Source organism: Cupressus sempervirens, chromosome 2 (genome assembly GCF_028749045.1).
Source record: "Cupressus sempervirens isolate cs-2001-9-10 chromosome 2, ASM2874904v1, whole genome shotgun sequence".
In the NCBI taxonomy this organism is placed as follows: Eukaryota; Viridiplantae; Streptophyta; class Pinopsida; order Cupressales; family Cupressaceae; genus Cupressus; species Cupressus sempervirens.
In genome coordinates this window covers 354,202,754-354,228,233 of record NC_143119.1, presented here as the reverse complement: position 1 = coordinate 354,228,233, position 25,480 = coordinate 354,202,754, and positions in this window count along the sequence as shown.

Genomic DNA, 25,480 nt, shown 5'->3' with positions numbered 1-25,480 from the left:
ATTTTAATTATTAAATTTGATTGTTTCAAATTCTTTGCCTATCAGATCTAAAATTGGATATGTTTATAAAAAATAATAATTAATTACCATAGTAATAAATTATTACTATGGTAATAATATTAAAATAAATTTGGGGGTTATTGTTTTTTGTTTGTGTAAAAACAAAAACAACTATTAATATTAAAAAACATGGGGAAGTGGGCCATTACCCCCACCCCCTCACCTTTTTTCTTACCCTTGTGCATGGCTGCAAGAGTGCTGCCGATGACCTTAGAGGCCTCCAACATGAGAAACTTTGTTGTTGCGTCAGTAGAGCTGCCATGACAACTTCATAGCCCATGAGCTTTAAAAAAAGGGTAAGAGTTAGTTTTTTTTTAATTTTAAAAAATTGGTAAATAACCAAGGCCTTGATAATTTTATTAAATAAAGAAAGATTACAATACTTATCTCCGTTCAAACGGGCACTGGTAGGAAAGAACGAAGAAGAAAACCTCCAGTCTTGCCCGGGACAAAGTCCTATATTATTACAAAATTTAAAAGGGGCATTCCCCAGTGTGGTAATAACTACAATCATCTTAATTAAAATTACAATTAATGCAGGGGCATACCCCTGGTATATTACAAATGTCTCTCATCTTTTGGTGTCGATATCAGAGTATAATTTCTTGCAAGACTTTATCGCCACAAAAAAAACTATTCCTATATAGAGAGAAACATTTACCCACGCATTATGAAAATAGGTTGTTAAACTTGATATCTCAGCTAGTATATTATATCAGAGTTAACTCAAAAAAAGATCTTACTGAAAAAGATCTAAAAAAAATTTAAATTTGAACCAAGTCCTGATTGAATTAGTAAATTAACCCATCCTTTAAAAGCCTTAACCATATAAATAAATCAATAAATAAGGGAAAAGTTTTAACCATATATATGGATTTAGAGAGATTAAATCTAAACAAATATAATGATAGAGGAATATCCTAAAAAGCCTACTTAAACTTCTAACATAATCTTTTCAATTAATCCATTTATGAAATCTAGCATAATACTAAGATAGTATATGCAAAACAAAATAACAAACCAAAATACAGAATCTAAATAGCCAGACGTTCAGTTAGCAAAGGTCCAACGGACCACATAAAAAAATAGATAGATCAAAATCGAGCAAACAGGAGGATGCCATAAGCACTATGCATCTGAGCTACCATCATCATAAAATCGACTAAACTTAGAACAAATTAAAACATATCTGTAGAAGACTCCTAGCATTAAAGTCAAAAAACCATCCCGAGCTTTCTCTATTTTGAAGCTTGGTATTTTCCTATGAGGGAAAACTTACACTCATCTGCTAATCTGCTACCTCAGACCGTTAAATATCCTTAATCCCCAACATTCTACCCTAACCCTATCAATCAAGACAGAAGAATGAGATCCAACAAATATGTAATTAACATAAATACTAAGGCCTAGATTTCTGTGTAAGAAATCCTTACCAATTATGAGTAATACTAGTCTAAGAAACTATTGTGAAACCCCTTCATTATTATATTCTATTTAGCCCATAGAAAGCATTAAAATCCTCATAAGAATGAAAAAGGGTTCTCTTTAAGTATTAGGAATTGATTTCAAATCTAGTGTTACAATCCACCATCTCCAGGGATGGAACTTCTAGAGATTTTGACAACACTCTACCCTCTAGGCATCGAGACATGACATTTGATACTCTATCTAAGGGCATCCATCAAAATCATAATCCTATCACTCCTATGGAGGCATCTAATTTCCAAACTGACTAATAATCTTTCACAATCTAATCTATATCCTTGACATTCAAAACTTTGAAGATATTTCACCTATCAAAAGGGAAGATAAATGTAGAATAAAGTAATGAGAAGATCATTAATATCAGTTCACAAGATTTTCGTTGAATCCATCAGGGTAGAGACATAATAATTAGATTGGAAAATCGAGTAAAATCATACTACCTAATTCCTTTTCCTTAGTCGTTAATGTTCAATGAAATCAAAACTGATTTAAAACCCTTCTTGCTTATCAACATTCATGAATTCATATATCAATAATCTGATGATAAAACTTCAAAATATTAATAAAAGAGTCTTTTTCTTATTTACTTTATATACTATAAATTACAAACCAAAATTTCTAAATAGTCTACGAGAGCACATCAGTTTATACTCCATATTCACCAGAGGATCCATTGTCTGGCATATTTTAATTACATTAAGCACTATATTTTATTATAACAAAATTTACTATCCCTACTGATCTCTATTTCTTCCATGTAACTAGTATAACTTCTGGAATCTCATTCGAATCTTCAACCTCAACATTCAGTGGTAGCTCGAAACTAAGCTTCCTCCTGCTGGATTTTTTAGAATTAACGGTGCTAAACTCTAAAGTGTTCAAATTGTCAAAGTTCAAACCTAGTTTAATATAAGCATTGAACATAGCCAGGTATCGAATCAACCAATCTTTGTTGTCATATTCTACAATCCTCCTCCAATAAATAAGAAAGTGAATGCTTGCCTCCATGTGAGGCCATTCTTTTTAGAATACTAAGCTTTCTATGATAACTAGGGTTTGTCGTTGAGGTGCAGTAACTAGGTCATCTGACCTAGGAGAAAGTCCCATGTACCTCTCAGGGAGGGGGATTCTTTGTTTATTGTCTATGCTCAAAATTGCCCTCTCTAGTCCTTTTCTCCACATCAAACTGAAAATATCCAGACATAATTTAACTAGCATCTTTCTAACCACCCCAACCCGCATCGGAACCCCTATGAAAGACCTTATAATGTTGCTATTAGTTCTCTAGGTTGCACTATAGTCAAATGCCCCTTCTCCAATAGCTCGGGTGACTGCATATCTCGTAAGATCATCAACAGGTTTAAGCACTCTACTCCACCTTTCTGGAGTAACTCTCCCTAAGAATGCCATAGTTCAGTTCTTCAAGATATGGTAGACATGTACATTTGACTCCATTGAAAGGGTAGAAATTGTGACTATTACAAAGCTGGAAACCCACATACGATCATAAAAAGGTTCAAAATAAATTATAAGTTGAGGACAACTAAATACTTTGTCACAATCTCAACAAGTATCCTCCATAATTTCCTTTTAATCATGAACCTTCTGGATATTAATTAAAACATCATCCCAAGTGATGACTCTGTACTAAAAATCCTTACATACTGTAATGAGTCACATGATATATGAAAAAACTTAATTAATAAACTGATATGATCTAAGCAACCGAAAAGGCATTTCATATTTTTAAAACTGGCTCCTTAACCACAAAGGAAAAAAAAATAGGACCAGGTCAAACAACTATTATGTTCAATTCTTAAACTAATAAAGAATGAGTTTCCAAATCAATTCTTGATTAACCTCTAGGAAGCTACCTCACATGTATTTATATCTTAAATATGGCATGTGTTTATATCTTAAATATGACTATTTCTTCATGTTAGTCAGGCTATGATTTCTATAAGCAATTTAAACATTTACAAATCCATTCACCTTAATGCTTGTTAAATACTAATAAAGATTCACCATTTGCTCCCATATTAGCTAAACTATCTGCTATCCTATTGCCTTCTTGGAAAATATGACAAATTTAGTACTCTTCCAATTTATCCAGATGAATCAACACATCCTTAAGTTTGGCATTCAAAGTCCAATTTGGTGTTTCTTGTTTCCTTAAGGCATTTAGAATTATCTGTGAATCTCCTTCAATGATGACTTTGGAAACTCCTAAAGAGATGCATAACTATAATCCTTTATCTATAGCTTCCAATTCTGCCAAATTTTTGGTGGAGGGAGGTAGGGGGGATGCTAATTTGCCTATCCATTTGCCACAATCATCATTTATTATGCATCCAATGCCCGCTACTTCGAGATTTCCCCTTGCCGCACCATTAAAATTTAATTTGTACCAACCACTTGGTGGGGGCTTCCATTTGCAATTAGCTCGAGCCTCTTTATTCTTTTTTTTATAAATGTAGGGAGGGTTAACTATATTTGGCCAATTCTTTTTCATTAACCCATCCCAACAGGATAAGGAACCTTCTTCTTTAATGGATTTTCAAAGATGCGAGTTTAAAACCTCCACAATCGCACCTTCTAATTTTAACAGAAATCTTTTAATACTTAAAGCATTGTCTTGAAAAACCCATCTATTTCTTTCCTTCCATAATTCCCACATAATGATTGAGGGACTGATATTCCATAGTTTAGAGTAAATCCCATACTCCAAGTAAGTAGGCCATGAAAGAATAAAATCTTGGAAAGACTTCAATGAAGGAGATGACCATGACAACCTAGATTTGAGCCACTCCTAACAAGATTGTGAAAATGTACAATTGTAGAATAAATGTTCTGCATCTTCATTGCTATTTTTACATAGAGTACACCAAGAGGGGCCTACAAATCTGAATCTAGATAGTCTATCTGCTGTCAAAACTCTTTTTTGTATGGATAACCATAAACTAAAACCAGCTTTAGGTAGGCATGCAGTATCCCAACATAGTTTGAGTGGCATCTCCACTTTCTTCCAACTTTGAGCATTCACCAATACCTTGTATCCTTGCTTCACACTGTATCGACCATCTTTAGATCCTACCCACATTAGGTAATCTGATCTCTTTGATCATTTGATACATCTTTCTAAAATAATCTTCTTGAAAGCCTTCACTAATTGAAGATCCAAACCTAAACCTTCCACCTGACGCCATCTCCATTTTTGAATTCCATCAGAGCCATCTTTAACTTTTTAATCTATTACTTTATCACCCCATGCTGATATTAAGATCCTTTTGAGTCTATCATGACATGGGGTTGATGAGATTGGGGGGAGCCCATCCCAAGAGTCTTCCCAGAACAATGCTCTATCCCCTCACCCTACATCCCATGTTAAGAATTTCCTGATCAACCCTCTGCAATTGACCATGAAATTCCAACTTTCAAAACCTTTGGGAAGTTTATCCATCTTGAAAATTGATAAAGGATTAGATGGATCAAGATATTTATTATAGAAGATCTTAGCCCATTTATGACTGTGTTTCGTGTATAACCGCCAAATAAGTTTGGCCCCCAAAGCTTCATTCTGCCATTGGGGTTTCTTGATTCTTAAACCTCCTAACTCCTTTGGTTTACATAATTCATCCCACTTGATGAGAGCTTGCTTCTTTTTATCATTTCTATCATTCCATAAGAAGTTTTTGAGTTTGGATTCAAATTTTCAAGATATACATTTAGATAGTGGGAGACAGGCCAAAGGGAAAATAGGGATAGCTGATAGGAGCGCTCTAATCTTCATAATTTTCTCGGCCTTTGACAACCATTTATCTTTCTAATTGCCTATTCATCCATCCATCTTCCCTAGTGTATCTATCCATATATTTTTAGATCTTAGGCCCTTTTCCAGGGAGATACCCAAATATTTACATAGGAATTTCGCTTTCCTGTACTCCATAATTTCACAGATCTGGTCTTCCATACTTTGCTTTGTATGTATGAAGAAAATATCTGATTTATCTTTATTGAATTTTTTCCCAAAGACATCCATAAATGACTCAATGATATTCTTAAATCCCAAAGCTTCTTGTATTGAGCTCTTGCCAAGAAAGATTGTATCATCTGCATATTGTTGGTGCATGATGTTGGGGAGATTCCTAGTCACTGAGATACCAGAGATTTCCTTTTGTCAATAAGCTTCAAAGACCGCTCTACCAAATGACTTTGCCATGATAATAAAGAGGGACAAGGATAATGGATATCCTTGTCTAATGCCTCTCAATATACTAAAAAATCCTTCAGGCATGCCATTAATTAGGATTGAAATTTTGGGCATTGAGATAAATTTGAAAATTAGGTTGATCCATTGTTTGGAAAAGCCAAACACTTCTAGGACCTTGCACAGGAATCTCCAATCCACCATATCATAAGCCTTTTGAATATCAAGTTTCATAAACATATAGGGGACTTTATCTTTGGAGGCTATGTGAATAGTTTCTTGGATTGTTAAAATACCATCCAATATAGATCTTCCCAGGACAAAACCTATTTGCTCTTCAGACATCACTTTAGGTAAAAGTTCTTTGAGTCTCTTAGCTAAAATTTTGGAATAGATTTTATAAATCGTATTACATAATGCAATAGGGTGGAAGTCCCCCAGATGTTCAGGTTCTTCCTTTTTAGGGATCAAAGTCAAAAAGGTGTAATTGATCTTAGCTAACAAAGCACCTCCCTTTCTTGATCCTTCGATAGCTTTCCATAAATATTCTCCTACAATGTCCTAGCATTTTTGGAAGAAGAAGGCCTAAACTCCATCAAGACCTAGAGATTTATCAAGATTCATACTAAAAACAACCAAACATACCTCTTCCAACGTGATAGGTTTATTCAGAGAGTTATTGTCTTTAGCAGTGATCAATTTAGGTATATAACTAAGCATCTTTGATTGAGCCTTTTTGTTAGAGCCTTCATAGTTATTTAGTAGTTTTTGAAAATGTTCAACTAAAATATCTACTATTTTCATAGGACTGTCTGTACATTCACCCCTATAATTGATAACACTGGTAATTTTATTCTGAGCTCTATTATAAATAGTTGACTTATGAAAGAATTTTGTGTTCCTATCCCCTTCATCCAACCATTTTTCTTGGGATTTTTGCCTCCTGAAAATTTCTTCTTTGGAGTAGATGGATTCTTGTTTCACAAGAAGTTCTTTTTCTAGATGATAACTTTTGACATTCATACCTTGTTTGATAATGTCCTTTTTAAGGGTTTTCAATTTTTCTTCAATCTCTATTTTTTCTTTGAAAATGTTGTTGCAGTGTAGTCTATTTCATCTCATCATTTTTTCTTTGAAAATATTGTTGAAGTGTAGTCTATTCCATCTCAACATTTTTTCTTTTAACATTTTAAGTTTGGAAATGAGTATAAATATTTTAGAACCTACAAAATCAGATTGTGACCACCACGTCCTAATATTCTCTAAGAATTTTGGATCCTGGAACCACATTTTTTCACACTTAAAAGGATTTCTAATCGATTTCGATGGTTCTAAGAATTCCAAACAGATTGGGAAATGATCAAATCCTGCAAATGGAAGAATTGTGGATTGCACGTTTAAGTTTCTAGCTAATTGATTTCCTAAAATGAAAAATCTATCAAGTTTCTCAGCTATAAAATTAGGACCTTGTCTTCTATTATTCCATGTGAAGGTGCCATTCTTAAAAGGGATACCAATCAGACCCTGTTCCTCGATCCAAGCTTTAAATTCTAAGGACGATCTAGAGAGATGTTGTATTCCCCCTTTCTTCTCATCTAAATTGGTAATGGTGTTAAAATCCCCACCAATAACAACCTGACTCTCTTTCATCTTTAGGATCAAATAACTTACTTCGTACCAAACTGCCCTTTTTCCAGTTTGACTAACTGGACCATAAATATTAACTAAAATGAATTTTAATGCTGACTTCAAACTTTGCACATTAACACTCATCCAACTATATTTATGGTCTATACTAAACACATCTATTTTTTTTGGATTCCATAATATTCCTAATCCCCTAGACACTCCTCTAGCTTCTAGGAAGATGACTTGCCATAGTCCTAATGACCTGGCTAATTTTGAACCATCAAGTGAACTTAGTTTAGTTTCTTGTAATAGGATTATGTCTGAGTTAATTTTTTAAAAATATTGTTCAAGTGTCTTTTTCTTGCTAGGAGAATTTAGTCCCCTAGCATTCTAGGAAGTGATCTTCATGACGCCTTCGAAAGGTTCTTCCCCTTCCCTGTGTAGAATAGGTAATCAATCTTTTTTTGTTCTCTGCTTAGGCCCTTGACTTCTCTTAGTTCCTTTAAATATTTCCTACCTCTTTCCTTTAACTTTTCCATATCTGGGTGAGCTGATACCATCCTGATTAGTCTGTATCCCAAGCTCCTGTTGAGACTTGTTCTAACTCTGTGGTGATGTAACTGTGGAATTCCTTCTGTCAAAGAAATCTTCCTTTTTCAATTCCCTGAAAACCTTTTCCAGTACTTCCCCTAGAACTTCTTCCCTCTGTCTCTTATCATAATTATATTCCAAGTCTAAGCTGTTCAATTCTTGGGCTACTCCTGAATCCTTACCTTGATTTCTAGACTATTTTTGAGAATTGTCCTCTGCTTCTATTTGGAGTATATCCCTCCTGAGATCTTCTACTGAGTAATCTTTTCCTCCTATCTTGATAATCCTTTGTATTAATTCCCTTTTTTGTGAGTTTGTACTATTTTAAATAGTATAATCCTAAACACTCTGATGAGATCCTCTAAGAGTTGTTCTAATTCTTTGTCATTTGTAACTATATCCTCTTCCTCAGAGGGGAGGTCTAGATCTTTATTTAAATTTTTTTGTACAACTATGAGAATGGGTTCCTCTATAGTCCTATGTCTCTCCCTTGTAGCAGACTGATCAATCTCTGGAGTGAAGGGAGAAGAGGAATGACCAGTCGGTGTCTGCCAAAACTTGGATGTTCCTTTGAGGCCTTTAGTACTAGGTGTCGAAAACTCTGATTCAGCCACCTTCTGTATAAGCATCTGCCCTAAGAATTGCTCTTCTACTTTGTAAGAGATGTTTTCCAATCCTATTTTTGATTCTGTAAAAAGAAGATCATTTTCTACTTCTACTAAATTCAAATCCTCAAATTGATTTATATATCTGTCAGATCCAATTTCAGCATCCTCATTGCTTCTGTGGGCCTCACCTGATTTGCATAATGTTTTATGACTTTGGTCAGTTTCTCCTTTGTAACCTACCTCAATTCTGGGTGTTGCTATATCTTTCTTCTCCTTCCTTATTGTATCTTTTTGGAATTCCTGCTCTATATGGTTCACAGTATCTAATTTTGAGGGGAGAAACACTTGGTCTCCCAAATTCTCCTTGTTTGTTCTATAGTCCTTATTAACCACTACTGGAAGAACATTATCTAAAGATTTTATTTTCTCTGAGTCCTTGCTATGTTCCTTTTTATGTCTAAGAGTTAGCTCTTCTATTTCTTTGGCACAGTTTCTTTTGGAATTTGGAAGCTGTGTCTTTATACCATCATATCCATTATTATTTGTCTTGTGTTTACTGTCACAAATTCTTGTTTCGCTGAATTCCTTGTCATTTTTGGAGGAGACACCCGCCTTCCTTACTCTTGTTGCCTCTATTAAGTCTGATGTTGAGGTTGGTAAAGGGCCTTCTATCCTATATGAAATGATTCTTTTTATAGAATCCCTTTTTCCTTTCTGAGAATATTGACCAATCTTCTTTTCTGGATGATAACTCTGTTTTCCTAACTCTTTGTTCCTTCTGATTAACTTAGAGCTCAACCCTAGAAATTTGCTCCTAAAGTTCAAGGTTAGGGGAAGGACCTTAGGTCTGATGTTATGTGTTTTATCAGATCTCAAGATGTCAATGATCTTTCCTTTGTAAGCTTGAAAGTTTATAGCATATGAAGCTTTCCTGATAATTACTTCCTTTTGGAACTTGGAGGGGTGATTAATATTAAGATTAATGAGAATTTTAACACTGTTATAGCTAAAAAATGAAGCATCAATAGCAATAACATCTCCTATAGCAGAGCCTATTTCATAAATAATGTCAACATCACATAGCTTCGAAGGAAGAGACATCATGGAAAAACATAACGTGATCATACAATCAACCCTATCAATATGGAAATTAGGGAACCACTCTACAAATTTAACACAATGACCTTTATAAAAACATTCAGAAATACAAATGAACTCATCTTTAACCGACTCTTCTTCACACTTTAAAAATAGTATGTTATCATTTTGGTGGAAAATACTTACCTGATCCTAGTAGTTTCCCGATAGCCATTCCATTAGGGGATGGATATCTTTTAAGGGACCATTCCAAATAGAAAAGACTCCTTTCTTCAGGTAGTCAAACTAGGAATCTTCAACATCATCAATGGTGATATGAACCAATTTATCATGGAAATTCAGTCGTGGTGATCCAGGGGATTTTTTAGGGTTAGGTGACTGGGAGATGTTGAGTTTCCACCGATGAGGAGGAATGTAGGATGAAGGGGAGGCTAGTTTAATATCAGATTCAACATTTGGGATAGTGAGTGGTAATGGAGTGCTCCTCAAAAGGGGCTAAGTTTTAAAAGTATTTGGATACACATACCTAGTCATGTTGAAAACCTAGATCTAGTTATCAAGCTGTTCTATAGTGAGGATAGGCAACTAGGGACGAATTTCAAAATTGTTTGTGTAACCAAAGGGGGCTTCTGCATTGATACTTAATCCTTGATGCCCTCCTCCCTGATGAAGGTTGATAGATTCATCTGCTAATTTATCCAGTGCCAAAAATCTGTTAGCCGTGGGGACATCAAACCTAGTGCTCGTCTTTCCATATTTTATGTTATGAGTTTTCCTTTGGTTCACTGGAGAGCATACCTGCCTAGTAACTTCAATAGCACATGAATTCTCAGGATGTCTCCTTCTGTTCCTGTGCTTTTGATTTGGGCCTAGATAACTGGTTGGTTTCCTTACTTTTGTCATTTTCGCAAACAAAGCACTTATGTGAACTGGGAAGTTTTTTTAATTAGTTTTATATATATGTTTTTTTAATATATTAAATGTTAATTGCTATAAATATTATTATTATTTTATTAATAGATTTAGTAATTATTTTATTAATAACTATTGTCATTAATAATTTATTAATTATTGTTGAATTTTAATAGTATTTAATTGAAGATTTTATTAATTACTTTATTATTAAAATATATTTATAAAGTAAATTGATTATTTTTAATAAACTCATATTTTTCTTAGATGGTTCAATTTTATATGAAACTTGAAACCTATTTGTAAATTGAAACTTATATGTCTTCAAACAAATGATTTATGAAATTACATTTAGCGTGATGTATGGTTTATTTTCACTAGGGTTGGGGTTCATTTAGTAGGATGACCGGTTAGAATGGTTACTAGACGCTTGGGAGATTTTTTTCTATAATGATGTTATGGTTATTATTTGGTCATGATATTTTATTCTCAACCTTTATGATGGATTCACATGTTTTTGTGATGAGTTTTTTGTTGATCAAATAAGTAAGATTGACAAATGAGTGTCAACACACTTAACCATCTTCACTATACATGCTGAGTATACAATGAAAGTTGAGCCAAAACTCTAACACATGCCGAGCTATAGATAGTGTCGAGTAGATCAGAAGATAGTATGTGCTGAGCAATGCAAAAAACTAATAGGTGCCGAGTAACACAGAAAACTAATAGGTGTTGAGTAACATAGGAATTCTATAGGTGCTAGTAACACAATAATTCTATAGGTGTCGAATAACACAGGAATTCTATAGGTGTTGAGTAACATAGGAATTCTATAGGAGTAAAATAAAATAGGAAACATAGTGGATGCCGAGCAATCCAGAATAGATGGTGCTGAGCATCAATATTACTTCATGTGCCGAGCAATGCAGGATCAACATGAAAGTTTGTGCAATCGCAAACCATGATGTGAAATGGTTATGCATGACTCATGATAGGATAAAATAATAAGATCAAATCCTCCCATCCACCTATGCAATCCTCATGCAGCCAATTAGAAAATTAGAGACTGCATGCAACCAATGGGTGAATTTCAAGGGTTTGAGCAGGAACATTTGAATCAAGGATGCATAATGAACTACTAATCTTTATAAGGGAGTTTTAATGCCATTAAACATAGTGAGAGAGCAAGGAAAGAAGAAGAAAATTAGAGCCTATTATTAAGGTCATTGCAAAACATTTGGTGTCAAATATTTAGTGGAAAGGACGACATTTACACATCTAGTTGATTAGAATAGAACAAGGAACACAATCAGTAGATCAAATCTAGCAGAGATCAGTGATAGAAGAGCAGATCAAGTACCTAAGATTAGCATAAGAGATTACATTAGATTAGGTGTATCATTATAATACTCTCTCACAATTGTATTAGGAATTTGGAAATCCTATTGAGTTAGGTGGGTTTAACAGCTCTATGTAAATCCTTTAACAGGGTGACATTCTAAGTTGAATGTTCTTAAGTCCTCTAATAGGGAACACTCCTAATAGGGTGTAGAAATCCTTTAACAAGGTCACATTTAACAGTGTGTTGTAGTCTTTAACAGGGCAGGCCTTTAATAAAGCAAACCATCATAAGTGGTATAAATCAATTGCTACAGTAATTTTGTGGATATCATCCCCACCCCAGTTTTATCTTCTTATTCCTTGAGGGTTTCTGGGTCATCAAAATCTCAAGTGTTATGTGGTGATGCATGTTTGCTTCTCATGATTATTTAATGTTTTTATGCATGCATGTTAATTTTAGTTATATGTTATTAAGGTTTTAAAACAAATGAAAAGGCTAGTACTTCTAATTCACCCCCCCTCTCAGAAGCACTCTTCCCATTAAAACATTCCAACATTTTTTGTAAGTTATTTGCTAGTGCTTTCCAGTTGCTTGTATAGGATTAAGGTGAATAGTGTATTTTTCTTGGTGTAACCTATGAGTTTCTATTAGTTACCTTTTGGTACTTTCTAGTTGCTTTTATAGGACTGAAGTGAACATCATGATTTTATGAGTTGTACTTTTTATGAGTGTAGGGTAGGTTATCTATGCATATGTTGGGAAGTGGCTTGTAGTGGAGACTGAAGCCCTAAAGAGGGTGCCTAGGTAACCCATTGTAAGTAGCATTAATAAGTGATAACATTTCATTAAGTAGATTAAAATGAATTAACAAGAGTTAGTGTTTTACCTTGCCCATGTTTCAAGTGCTAGTATAGGCTAGGATGAGAGTAGAGAGGATGCTTGGTTGTGACCTTGCTTCATTAGCATGCCTTGTCTATACAAAAGGATATTGATGCCACATAGAGTCACTAGGGGGCTAGAGTCTAGAGATGCTACCAGGGTAACCTTAGAGTTGATTCATATAATGACACTTGCTCACTTACATCTTAGATTTTCTATATCTGTGTTGCCTTTGGGATTAGATATTACTTGTGTCTTGGTATCTTTTGAGATAAATTGTTATCAGGATCTCCTTGACCTAGATGATGGTTATGACTATTGGATTTGTTATCCATTGAGGACTTGAGATTAACTCCTCAACATAATGGGAGTGGTCCATTTAGGTTCCATGAGGTCAGGTGGTAGTGTTTCTTATACCATTGAGATCTGATAGTTGGATGTCATTGCTAGATGTTTTTATGTAGTTGTTCCTTTCATTTAGATCTTGTATTTCTATTGGATGATTATATTTTGTTGTACTGTACTTGATTATCAGAGACCTTATGAGATGAAATATTTATTCATGATGTATATTCTTTGAGATTTTCATACCCTGTGACTTGTACATCAGATGATTATGCATTCTAGTTATGCCATGTGGCATTTTATATAATTGTATATCATTTAATTGAATTTCTACTTGTGGTTATTCTATGATGTGGATTTGTTATGTATTAGATTTAGTGTTAATAAAACTTATGTATGTGATTCAATGTCATGGAACCCTTCAAAGATGTAATCTATTTATGGATTGTTAGTATGCATGTGAGTTATTTCTTTCACTATATTATCTTTTGTTATTATAATCTTTCAAAAAAAATGTTTGGAAAACTTTGTGAAACTTTAGGTTAATTTCTTTTGGGCTCCCTGGTGAGGCATTACATAACCAATTAATCATTCCCAATTCATGGATGGTGAGTATTCTTGGAAAAGCTAATGCTTAAGAAGAAAACATTATCAAAGATTATTTGAGACTCACTCTAATGTTTTATGTCAAAAAATTAATAAAGCTAAAGAATATGTTTTATTTTGAAACACTAAAAAGTTGATCCAAAAGAACTTATGAAGGTTTGGATATTTTTCATTACTTTTCTTCCTATGAAGCACCTAGGTGCTTTTCCACTTTTTAGAATGAAAGAACTAAATCTCTAATAAGATTTAATAATATATCATCAAATAAAATGTAGTTCTTAGAAATAAATGGCCCACATTGGTTGGTAGGCTTTTGATGATTAAATTAGTTCCAAATGTGGTTGCAATATTTGTAATATCTTCGTTTAGACTCACCAATTGAATCACCTTGGGGTTAAAATGCCTAATGAAGAAATTTATGTGGTGAGACACCAAAAAATATAGACACGACCCTTTGGTGAGTTGGGAAATAACTTGTTTAACAAATTTTAAAAGAGAGATCAAGATTAAGAGAATGAGGTGGCAAAATTGTGCTCTTGGTACCAAGTTAGTTTGGAAGATGTATAAGAATCCCTAAAAATGATAATTATCAATTATGCATAGTAATATTTGGATTTATAAGAGGTAAATTATATGAGAATACCTACAAATTATGTGGTAGGTTTAGTAGTTTGGATATTTATGTTGGAAAACTTAGTAAGATAGTTGTAGATCATTTAAATTTGAACATTGACAAAGGAAAAAGTCAAAATTTTGATGGAATTTATGGAGTGGATAAGAACCATTGAATCAAACACTAATTGATATAGATTTGATTATAATAGTCACCTAAAAATTTGAGAAGTGTGTAGAGAATTACATGGTCAAGTTAGTGGAGAGGAAAATTATTTTTTGATTTGATAATTATTTGAGTGTTTGAATATATTGTAGAAGTAAGATTTAGTATGATCAAACCTACATAAGAGGGGGATTTTGATTTGTCAAATGGAGGAAATCATTGTGCGCTTTGCCACCAAATTGGGGAAATATTTAGTTTTCCTTGGGTATGCACTTCAAGTAAACAATGAAAATGTTGAGTGGATAGCCAAGTTATGTTGGCACAATAACCTATTTCTAGGGAAGGTTTTTTTTTTTGTGGACAACATTACATGGTTAGATATTGGTTGGTAATAGATTAAGGCTGTTGTAAAATGAATGATCTAAGTAACTATTGTCCTCTACTTTAGTAATGGTGAGAATAATTTGTTTTTAAGATTACCTTTCTCAATCAAATGTGAGGATTTTTTGGTGTCCTCTCTAAATTGGAAATCATTAAGGAAACCTACATTTTTTCACTTCCTATTGAGTTAGCCAACTTTTAGTAACTCTAATGGAGAAAATCAAGTTGAGGTCAAGCTAGTCTTGAGAATCCATTTCTCTAGTATACATTCCCTAATACAATTCAACCAAGAGATGGGTATGGTTAACTAAATCCTTTGCACAAGGGGGCTGATTTAGTATCTATTCCCTTAGAGTCCCTAATGCTTTTTTTTCTTATAAATGAGATATTAAGGGTATTGAACTTGTTTCCTAGTCTAGTAATAAATATTATACAACAACTCATATATCTAAAATATAACATAAAGATAGAGAAAAAATAAAAATGTATGCACCTAAATATTGGATTCAAACTTGTTTTGCTGATGTAAAGGTAATCAAACTAAGAAAAACCCAATAAACCTCTAGATATAGCTTACCGAAAAATATATTTGTCTCACTAAAATGTTAGAAAATCATGTACTAGTAAGAGTGACCTAGACGTTCAAGGGTGACTAGACTCATCCCTAATCTATGGAGTCATCCTAATACTATAAGCTTGTTTAAAACTACATATCTAAGAGTATTGAACCTATTTCATCCATTTTAATCAAATCCTAAACCTTTATCTACATCTACAATGGGAAAGATTGGTGTGTATGTAGGATTTAAGAGTTTTCCTTAGTTAAACCCTTGTTTAGTGATTGTCACCTATACATATAATAAATATCAAATATTGGAATTGTGTGCACTCTTGAATATCAAGTCCATCTAAGTTTTCTATGAGCTAAAGTGCATATAGTAAATGAGAGATCTATAGTAGTATGCTAGAATAAAATCTTGAATGATATTGTGATATTATACAATTTTAAATAATTAAATTCAAATAAAAAAATATAGTTAGATATCAAAAATTAATATGAAATCATACCCAAACCAAAGGAAGGAGTACAAGTCAATCATCAATTGATAAATATCCCCATTATCCTTCAAAATCTCTTGAAAACATCAATTGATGATGTAGTTGTTGAATGATTAATGTGGATGATAAAATAAATTTGAATCTTCACATTTGTTATACTTAATTAGGATATTTTATCTTCTTAGGATGTCTTCAAATAGAAGATCCAAGCCTTCAAAATTGTGTCCATTATAGAAAATAATGTGAGATAAGTTTTTATTTAAGGGCCTTTCAAGTTTTTGGAAGGTGAAAAAAAAAGGAAGGTCAACAAGAATTTGGAAATCTTGCTAAAATCATAAGAACTATCTCAAATTTGAATTTGGGATAAATTTTGAATATAAGGGATACCTCTTGATGTAAGGGATAATTTAAGTCACCCCATACACCTAAGGCCACCCTATAGAAGCCAATTGAGACTCAAATTATGACAAGGGGTTAGCATGGAAACAAGATTATTTGAAATACATGTCAAATTGAGGTATGATAAATAGAAACATACAAAAGGAAACTCCTTATGAAAGAGGCATATGAATGCAAAAGGTAATCAAATGAATAACATATTCAAAGAAAAACACTTATAAAAAGTGCTAAACATAAAGGTGTCATTACATTGGGATAGTAAAGTGCAATATCCCACTAGTTAGGACAAGAATACCTAAAAAACCAATGTTAGAATTTATACACTAATAAATTATATTTCACTATTCTACCTACTATCCTAACCCAACCTTAAAGATGTCTCCACATTGGGATCAATAACCTTGTTGAGGATCCTTCGATCCCCAGTTACTTCTCTATCTTCTATGAAGTACTCCCTTTAAGGTCCATCCTAGAAGAGATATTCTCTATCTAGGGCCCTTGACACATATCCATATGTTAACATCTACAAAATATTCCAGCCTTATAATTGAATTAAAATCACTCTCTTCCTAATGGTACTCTCTTAATCTTAAGCTATTAAGATCACTCTCTTCCCAAAAGGACTCTCTTTATCTTAAAAAATAACCATATTAAGATCACTCTCTTCCTTGAAAAGGGACTCTCTTGATCTAAAATGTTTAACTATTAAGTCACATTTGTTATATTACATATACATACATACATATATAAAAGTTATCTACAAGTATGATTAATTAATATAAATAAATTCATAACTATAATTAACCAAATATAATCCATAAACATACCTTTCTTACCTTCCTGTTTGCATGGTCCATTTGGATCTATCCTTATTTGACTCTTTTTGTTTCTTCTTTCTCAAGAGTCACAATCTTTCATAACAAAAATATTTTGAAAAGTCACAACCCTTCATAGTTATAATACTTTCAAAAATTTGCAACACTTCATAATTAAGATCCTTTAGAAAAGTCCAAACACTTTATAATTACAAATTTTTTGAAGAATCACAACTATTCATAATTATGACCCTTTCGAAGGTTCACATCCTTTCAAGATCATTGATACCTTTTCAAAAAGTGTCTTGCTTATTTTCTTCATATTATATTCCTCTTTCATTTTTCCTTTTTTGATCTCCTATCTTCTCCTCTTCTATGAGGCCTCACCCCAATCCATCATGTCACATCTGATACATTATATTTTGACACATTATGACTTGACATGCTGAGACATTATTTGATGGACTGAACATTATCTATATTTTTTATGTTGTGTGATGCTTTACTTTAAAAATGCTTAATCATGTTATTTGATGTTTTATAAGCATGAATTATGGTGGTGTATTTCAATAAATGATTTAAGATGATGAATATGTCAATATTTTAATTATGCAATTAGTGATGATTAAATATGTGTACAAAAATGAGAAATTTTATTCAAAAGAAAGTTTTAATATTTTGATCAATTTGGTTATGCAATTTGGTTTAAATATATGAATGTGATGTTTTTGAACTATTGATATTCGAATTAAGTATGCAGGATAATTAACCATAGAATTAATTGGAGAATTGGTAATTGACCCTATGTGCAAACTATAAGACTAAGGTTGAGTCCAATAAAATGATTTGAATCTCGTTGTCTAGTGTTTTGTATCATAATCTAAATGTATGTGTATCATTCTGTAATTTGTGACATGTCGAATGTTATGTAAAATTAAATCTTATATTGTCACTTGAAATTTGTTATATGCATATGTGTGTTGACATACCAATTTGGGGTTAGTAGAGTAACCTATTAATCCAAGACTAATTGGTTAGTAACCTAAATTAGTTCCCCTTAATTAGGGTTTAGTGGAAAGCTGACATCCTTAGGGTTTTTCAAGATCAAATATTTCAAGCCACTTGTATGGGTCCTAAAATTATCCTAGAGGCCAAATTCAATGCAATTCAAGTTCCCAAGTGGTATGTGTATGGGTTAAGAACCTTTTCCACCCTTCTAGAACTTCCTAGCAACATTTATGACCCATACAATATCCCAATTTTCCTTTTGTGCGAAAATGGACCATCACCACAAGGTTACCCAAGTTCTGAATCCTTCTACAAGGTTGTCTTTATGATAGGGGCAAGTGGGAAGACCATAGGAGGCTTAAGTAAAGTTTGGAGTTATTGCTATTTTTGGTAGATAAGTTTGGAGGCTATTTGGAGTCCCTTTCAAGAGTTGAAGGTTGTTCACCCATTCTATACATTTAGAGAAGTCAAGTTTGGAGTTGCAAGAAGGAGAGGATTTATCTCATCTCAAAATTCATTTCCATAACCTTTGTGAAGATAGGTTCTCCATTGGCATGGTTTTGTTCTTGTTCATTGCTTTTATGTGTTAAATTCTTGCATATTGTAGTATGTGTGTGTTTGTATTATGTGAGGGATGGGTATTGTGTATTTTATTTGCTTTCTTTTCATGTTTATTTTCTTTGTTTTTCTGGGGAAACTATGAAGGGAGTGTTGGCATTACTCACCCTCGAACAGGACAAAAGTGACCATGTATGAGGGAAGAGATTTAGTTGGACTCTAGGTCAGTGTAGAGTTTCATCTTATGTTGAGGAGAGGGAGAAAGTAAGGTGTTAGGGGACCTTGATTGTCGATACAAAACTAATTTTATTTTGGAGAAATAAGGAGAGAAAGAAATGAAAGTTTATGTGATTTGGTAGCCTTGGAAGAGGCATATGATTTTGTGTTCTTATTGACCTATCCTACTTAGAAAAAAACACCTTCTCCCAAGTCATAGGTACATTATGAAACTTATTGTGCATAACTTGGATGAGAATTATATGTTGAGTGTGTCATTGCGATTGTTCTCTGACTATCACCTAGTTGGTTACTAGTTCTCCTAGCTTAGGGTTTGGCCTCCTCGAGGCCTAGATTGGGAGGCGAGTTCTCCATGGTTGTTCTTTATGTTTTTTAGATTATCTAGATAGGATCTCATGATGGAGCAATCCTAGTTTCTTGGGACACTAATGGTGTTCTTGAGGTCATATTATTGGAGTTTTGTCCATTTTAATACCTCCTATTGTATTGTATCTCCATGTTAATAATGATCATGAAAGAGATGGTATAAATGTTTTAATTTAAATATTATATCAAGATCGTTTACATATCAGGTGCTCCTTAAAAGAAAAAATTACAACTTATTCAAGCTCCTTTTGATCAATCACACTAGAAACAACAATTGGAAGTCCAAGAATCACAACTTAGAATCCACTTCTTATAGATAAATACAACCAATAAAAGACCAAGAGTCACAACTTAGAATTCTACAAAGATTTCCCTCTTGGGATTTGAACCAGGGTGTCCACAATGAGAACTCATTGCTTCAACCAAGCTAAACCCCTTGGACTTATAATTTCAATATTGATAAATCAAACATTCAATTATTGTATGAAATAAGCAAGTAATGTGATCAAGTGTTATTAAATTGCATATCAAACCTTACTTTCAATTATATTTCTTTGTAAAAAGATTAAGTTGAAACTCTCTACCTTTCTCCAAGAAATCTTCATTTTGGATTCATTAACTTTGAAAGCTCTTATTATAAAATATGGACAAATGAGTTATTTAATTGATAGATACTATAATTGATCCTTAAAAATCTTGTGAAAAAAATAAAATTTTGATTTAGATAGATTATCTTACTTGCATATTGAAACTTCAGTTTGTATAAATTTTGTTAATTCAATGATTGTTACCTTATATTGCATTATTTATAAACTACCTAAAATTTCTCCTAATTTTGTTGGAATTCTTTAGAATAACTAAGAGGGTGGGGGGGGGGGGGGGGGTGTGGGGGGGTGGGTGAATTGGTTATCCAAGGTATAGATGTACAAATAAAACTTTTCATGACTTAGTGAACCCATATCCATAAAACATATTCATACATGCATCCATTGGATCATACAATCACTTAAACTTGTAGATTACTATTCTAGGTCAAAACAAATTTGCAAAAATATAAACATGAAAGACAAAAAATCAATAACATATTTCACACTAGAATTTTATGTGGAAACCCAATTTGGAAAAAGCCACCAGGACCATGCTACTAATTCTCACTCTTATGAAGTGATACCCTATGAAAGGCCAATCCTATTAAAGGTTAAAATACACATTGTTAAATGTGATCTGGCTAGAGGATGCCAATCACCCTATTAGGAGTGATCCTTATTAGAGGACTTTAGATCACTCACTTGGAATGTCACCCAATTAAAGGATTTACAAATGATTGTTAGGTCAACCTTAATTTGAAGGATTTACCCTACACTGATACAATGATTAGAAAGTAATGGTAAGGCTTGATCTAATAATATATTCACAACTCACTTGCAAATTAAAAGTCTTTGTTTCAGTCCTCCATTCTACATGGCTTTCACACACTTTAGCTCTGATGACATGTTCACCCTTCAAGCATTCATACTCTTAAGCCTTCTTGCTTTGCTTGCCAATAGAAATCTCTTTTGTTTGGTCACTGAATGAAGCAATACCTTAGATATTTTGTTTAACTTAGGCTCTCAAACATGACCAACCTTGCTTTTGACCAGCCATTTCTATAAATAGAAAATTAAGATATTTTTTGTACAAACTCTATTGTCCATTTTAGGTTTAGGTAGGATTAGGTAGGATTCACTAAATCTACCTATTTTTTCATTTGAGTCCTTTCTAGAAAATTCTTTTTCAATCCTCTTTGGATTCACCTCAAATTTGTTTACCATGAATTCTATGCCACCAACTCATCATAGTTATCTTCTACATGCTTCATAAAATTCAAGAAAACAAAATAATTAGCTTAGATTCATCAAATCTTTGATTTAACATGAATATTGGAACTCATCATCAATATGTTGTCACTTGGATTTTTTACTATTCTTCCACTTGTCATCCACTAAATAACTCGACAAACACTAAAGTTTACTGGTGCTTGACATCAACTAAACTTTACTTGACTTACACTGAGTTCACTCAACATACACTAAATCTTCACTTTACTCTGATCCAACTAATTTTTTGCTCGGCTTGCACTAACTTTTCTTGGCACCTATTGTCCACTAAGTCAAGCTTGGTAGACTCAATTATTCTTACTTGTTCTTCTAGACTTAGTTAGTGTATCCATCCTTTGCTACCTTAAGTAGATAATCAATACACTATATCATCATTGTCTTAACTGATCTTTGTAATCCCTTTTACTTACCATAACTCAATCTCTCCTCTAGGTGATTTTGTTATCTCATTTGATCAAATCCTCTTCATCAATTAGACAAAATTATAGTACTAAAATTGAGTAGGCAGTTGTCTTCCCAACAAGTAGCAAGTTTGACATCAGTGACAAAACAATGATTGAAACACATTCTCGTACTTATGTCAATCTATTTTCAACAATATCCTTCTTTGGCATTGATGGAAAACCATACCAAAATGAAAATAATTCCTTGAATTGAAATCTCTTCCTCTAGCAACAACTTTCATCTTCTGTAGAGGCTTACAAAATTTTGTTATGATCAACAGACAATCAACATATCCTTATGAATCCCTTTTGATCACTCCCTCTTTCTAAAATTTTGATATCTATGCAATATTCTTTTCTTGTATCTCCCTTTGCACTATCCCCCCCTTACTAGGTAGATGTGTGTCTTTGTTTCTCCCTTGGCTCACTATGTTTGGTATCCTGTATTTCTCCCTTTCTCTTATTTCTCTATTCTCTCTATTCCTCTCTTCATCTATTTCTATATTTATCCCTGTTTGACATTAATGAAAAAGACTTATCATCATAAAATGTAGATATGATCATTTTTAGTTTCTCCCTCTATCACCTAGCTTGTGACTAGCCTATAGTTCCAGCTCTTTGATTACTTTAGAAAACTTCTAAAGTAAGATGCACTGCATCAATGTGTAAGATACAAAATTCAGCTCCAGTTGATGCAGGGCACTACTAATGCTTCTTAAATTTCCTTGGATAGGGTTATAACCCCTAGTTTACCTCTTAGATACTCATGAGCATCCTTACGCTACTCTTTTGTATTCACATATTCCATCTACACCTCTTTGTCTTGAACCAACTCTCTCAAGTAATGATACCAGATTGCAATGTAATTAGTCTTTGTATGCACCATAAGGTTCTTTGATATATTTATAGCATTTGTGGTATCACAATAAAGCATCATAGGGTCAGTGATTCTTCCTTTATACCTTTGAGTAGCTGTTTGATCCAACAATGTTTGTACAATTTACTAGCAGCAACAACATATTTGGCTTCAATAGTAGATTGAGATATGCAATTTTGTTTCTTGCTAGTCCATGTAACTAGTTTCTTTCCTAAGAAAAATGCTCCTCCACTAGTTCTCTTTCTGTCATCAATGTTTCTAGCCCAATCGACATCAATGTAGGCTCTCAACTCAAACTTCTCATTTTTCTTGTAGTATAGACCATAGTCTTTTGTTCCTTTTAGATAACTCATTATTCTCTTAGCTGCCATCAAATGATTCTCCCTGGTATTAGTAGAGAATATTGCAACTATCCCAATAGATAATGCAATATCAAGTCTGCTATGCACTACATATTGCAATTTGCCAATCATAGCCCTATACAATGTTTGATTCACCTTAGTTGAATCATCATTCTTTGATAATTTGTATCCTGTCACCATAGGTGTTCTTACTAGCTTGGAATATTCCAATCCAAAATTTTTTAGTATCTCTTTTATATACTTAGACTGAGTGATGTATATACTATATTTCATTTTATGCACTTGCAAACCCACAAAGAACTCAATCTCTCCAAACAAAGACATCTCAAATTCTTTCTTCATTTTATTTGTAAAAGATTTACATAAAGTATCTTGACCACCAAATATGATATCATCAACAAAAATTTAAGATAGTAAAATATCTTTTCCTTTTTCTATCTTCAAGTACACATTGTTTTTATCATCAGTCCTCTAAAATCCAATCTTTACAAGATAATTATGTAGCTTTTCATACTATACTCTTGGTGCTTTCTTTAAACCATATAAAGCTTTTTGTAGTCTACATACTTTTTTTTATTGTTAGCATCAACAAATCCTTCTGACTATTGTATATAAACCTCTTCTTCCAATATGCCATTCAAAAATGTAGATTTAACATCCATTTGATAAACTTTGAAACCTTCATATGCAGAGTAAGCAAGTAGAGTTCTTACTCCTTCCAATCTAGCAATAGAGGCAAATGTTTCTCCATAGTATATTCCTTCTTCTTATGCAAACCCTTTGCAAACTAATCTTTCCTTATTCCTTGTGACTTCACCATCTTCATCTAACTTGTTTCTGTACACCCACTTGGTGCCAATCATATTTTTATGTTATGGTCTAGGAACTAGAGTCCATGTCTTTTTCTTCTCAATCTGTTCAATCTCTTCTTTCATGGCTTTACTCCAGTCCACATCTTCTAAGAAATCTTTCATTTTTTAGGTTCATGCATGATAAGAAAACATGTATCACTTCTCAACCTATTTTTTTTCATTGGTCTTGCATCTTTAGCTCCAAGAATTTGTGTAGCAGGGTGATGTCTTTTGACATACTTTGACAATCTTGATTTTGCTCTATTTTCCTCATTTGGTCTATCAACTTCTAAATCACTATGTACTTCTTTATTATATAACTCAACATCTCTTTCATGTACACTAATCTAAGAATCAAAATGTGCCTCATCTTTAGTCTGCAACTTGACACTTGATTGTATCTCAGTTTCTAAATGCAACTCGACATTCATTGTATGTGACTCGATAGTCACTAAAACTTACTGTTATTTTGCAAATTAATTTACAATATCTTCATCATCAGACATACCTTCATAAAAGTATACAAAACATTTTTATTCATTTGGTTCCCTCATAGGTTCAGCCTCATGTACCTCTACATATTCATCAAATTTAGTGTTAGTATTTAGACACTTATATGATTTACTTCTTGTGGAATAGCTAAAGAATATACCTTCTTCAGTTTTTGCATCTAATTTACCATTCCTAAAATATTTGAGAATATACCACTTGCTTCTAAATATCTTAAAATATTTTACATTGGTTGAGTATCCATACCATAGTTCAAAAGGTGTTGAATGAGTAACTTTCTTGACTTGCACATGGTTCAAGGTATAAACAATTGTACTTACAACCTCTCTCTAGTATTTCAAAGCAACATTCTTCTCCATCATGAGTGTCCTAGCATAGTCCATTATAGATCTATTCCTCTTTTTAGCAATTCCATTTTGTGGAGGGATCCTAGGTGTAGATGTCTATCTTTTGATTCCTCTATCATTATGGAACATCTCAAACTCATTTGATGTAAATTCTCCTCCTCATTCAGATCTTAGACATTTCAGGCTTTTATCTATTTCCTTCTCAACTCTAGCTAAGTACCACGTAAACATTTAGAAAGGATCAAATTTCTATTTTAGAAACATAATTTCCATCATCCTAGAATAATCATCAACAAATAGCATAATGTACTTATAACTTTTGTAGCTTTGCACATCAATTGGTTGACACAAGTCAGTATGAACAATCTCCAAAATTCATTTAGAGGCATAAGTCTTACTCTTAAAACTAGAATTTTTCATTTTTCCTAATTGACTTTGTTTACAAATTATATTGTCAGGTTTCTTCAACTTGGGAAAGCCTCTGACTCTTCTCATGTTACTAATACCAACCAAGTTACCAAAATTAACATGACATAACTTCTTGTGCCATAACTACACATCATCAAATTCTACAACAAGACAAGTAACATCATTCATATCGAGGTAGAATAGATTACCTCTAGTTTGATCACCTTTTCCAATTAATTTCCCATAAGTATCATATATCTTAGCTATCTTGTTCTCAAACTCAACCTTGCAACCTGAACTATTCAATTGTGACACACTCAATACATTATAGTTAAGTCCTTCAACATAATAAACATTTTCACATAAAATCTTTTCTATGAGTTTGATAGAACCTTTTCCTTTTATTAGATAGTGTGCATCATTACCAAACCTTACACTA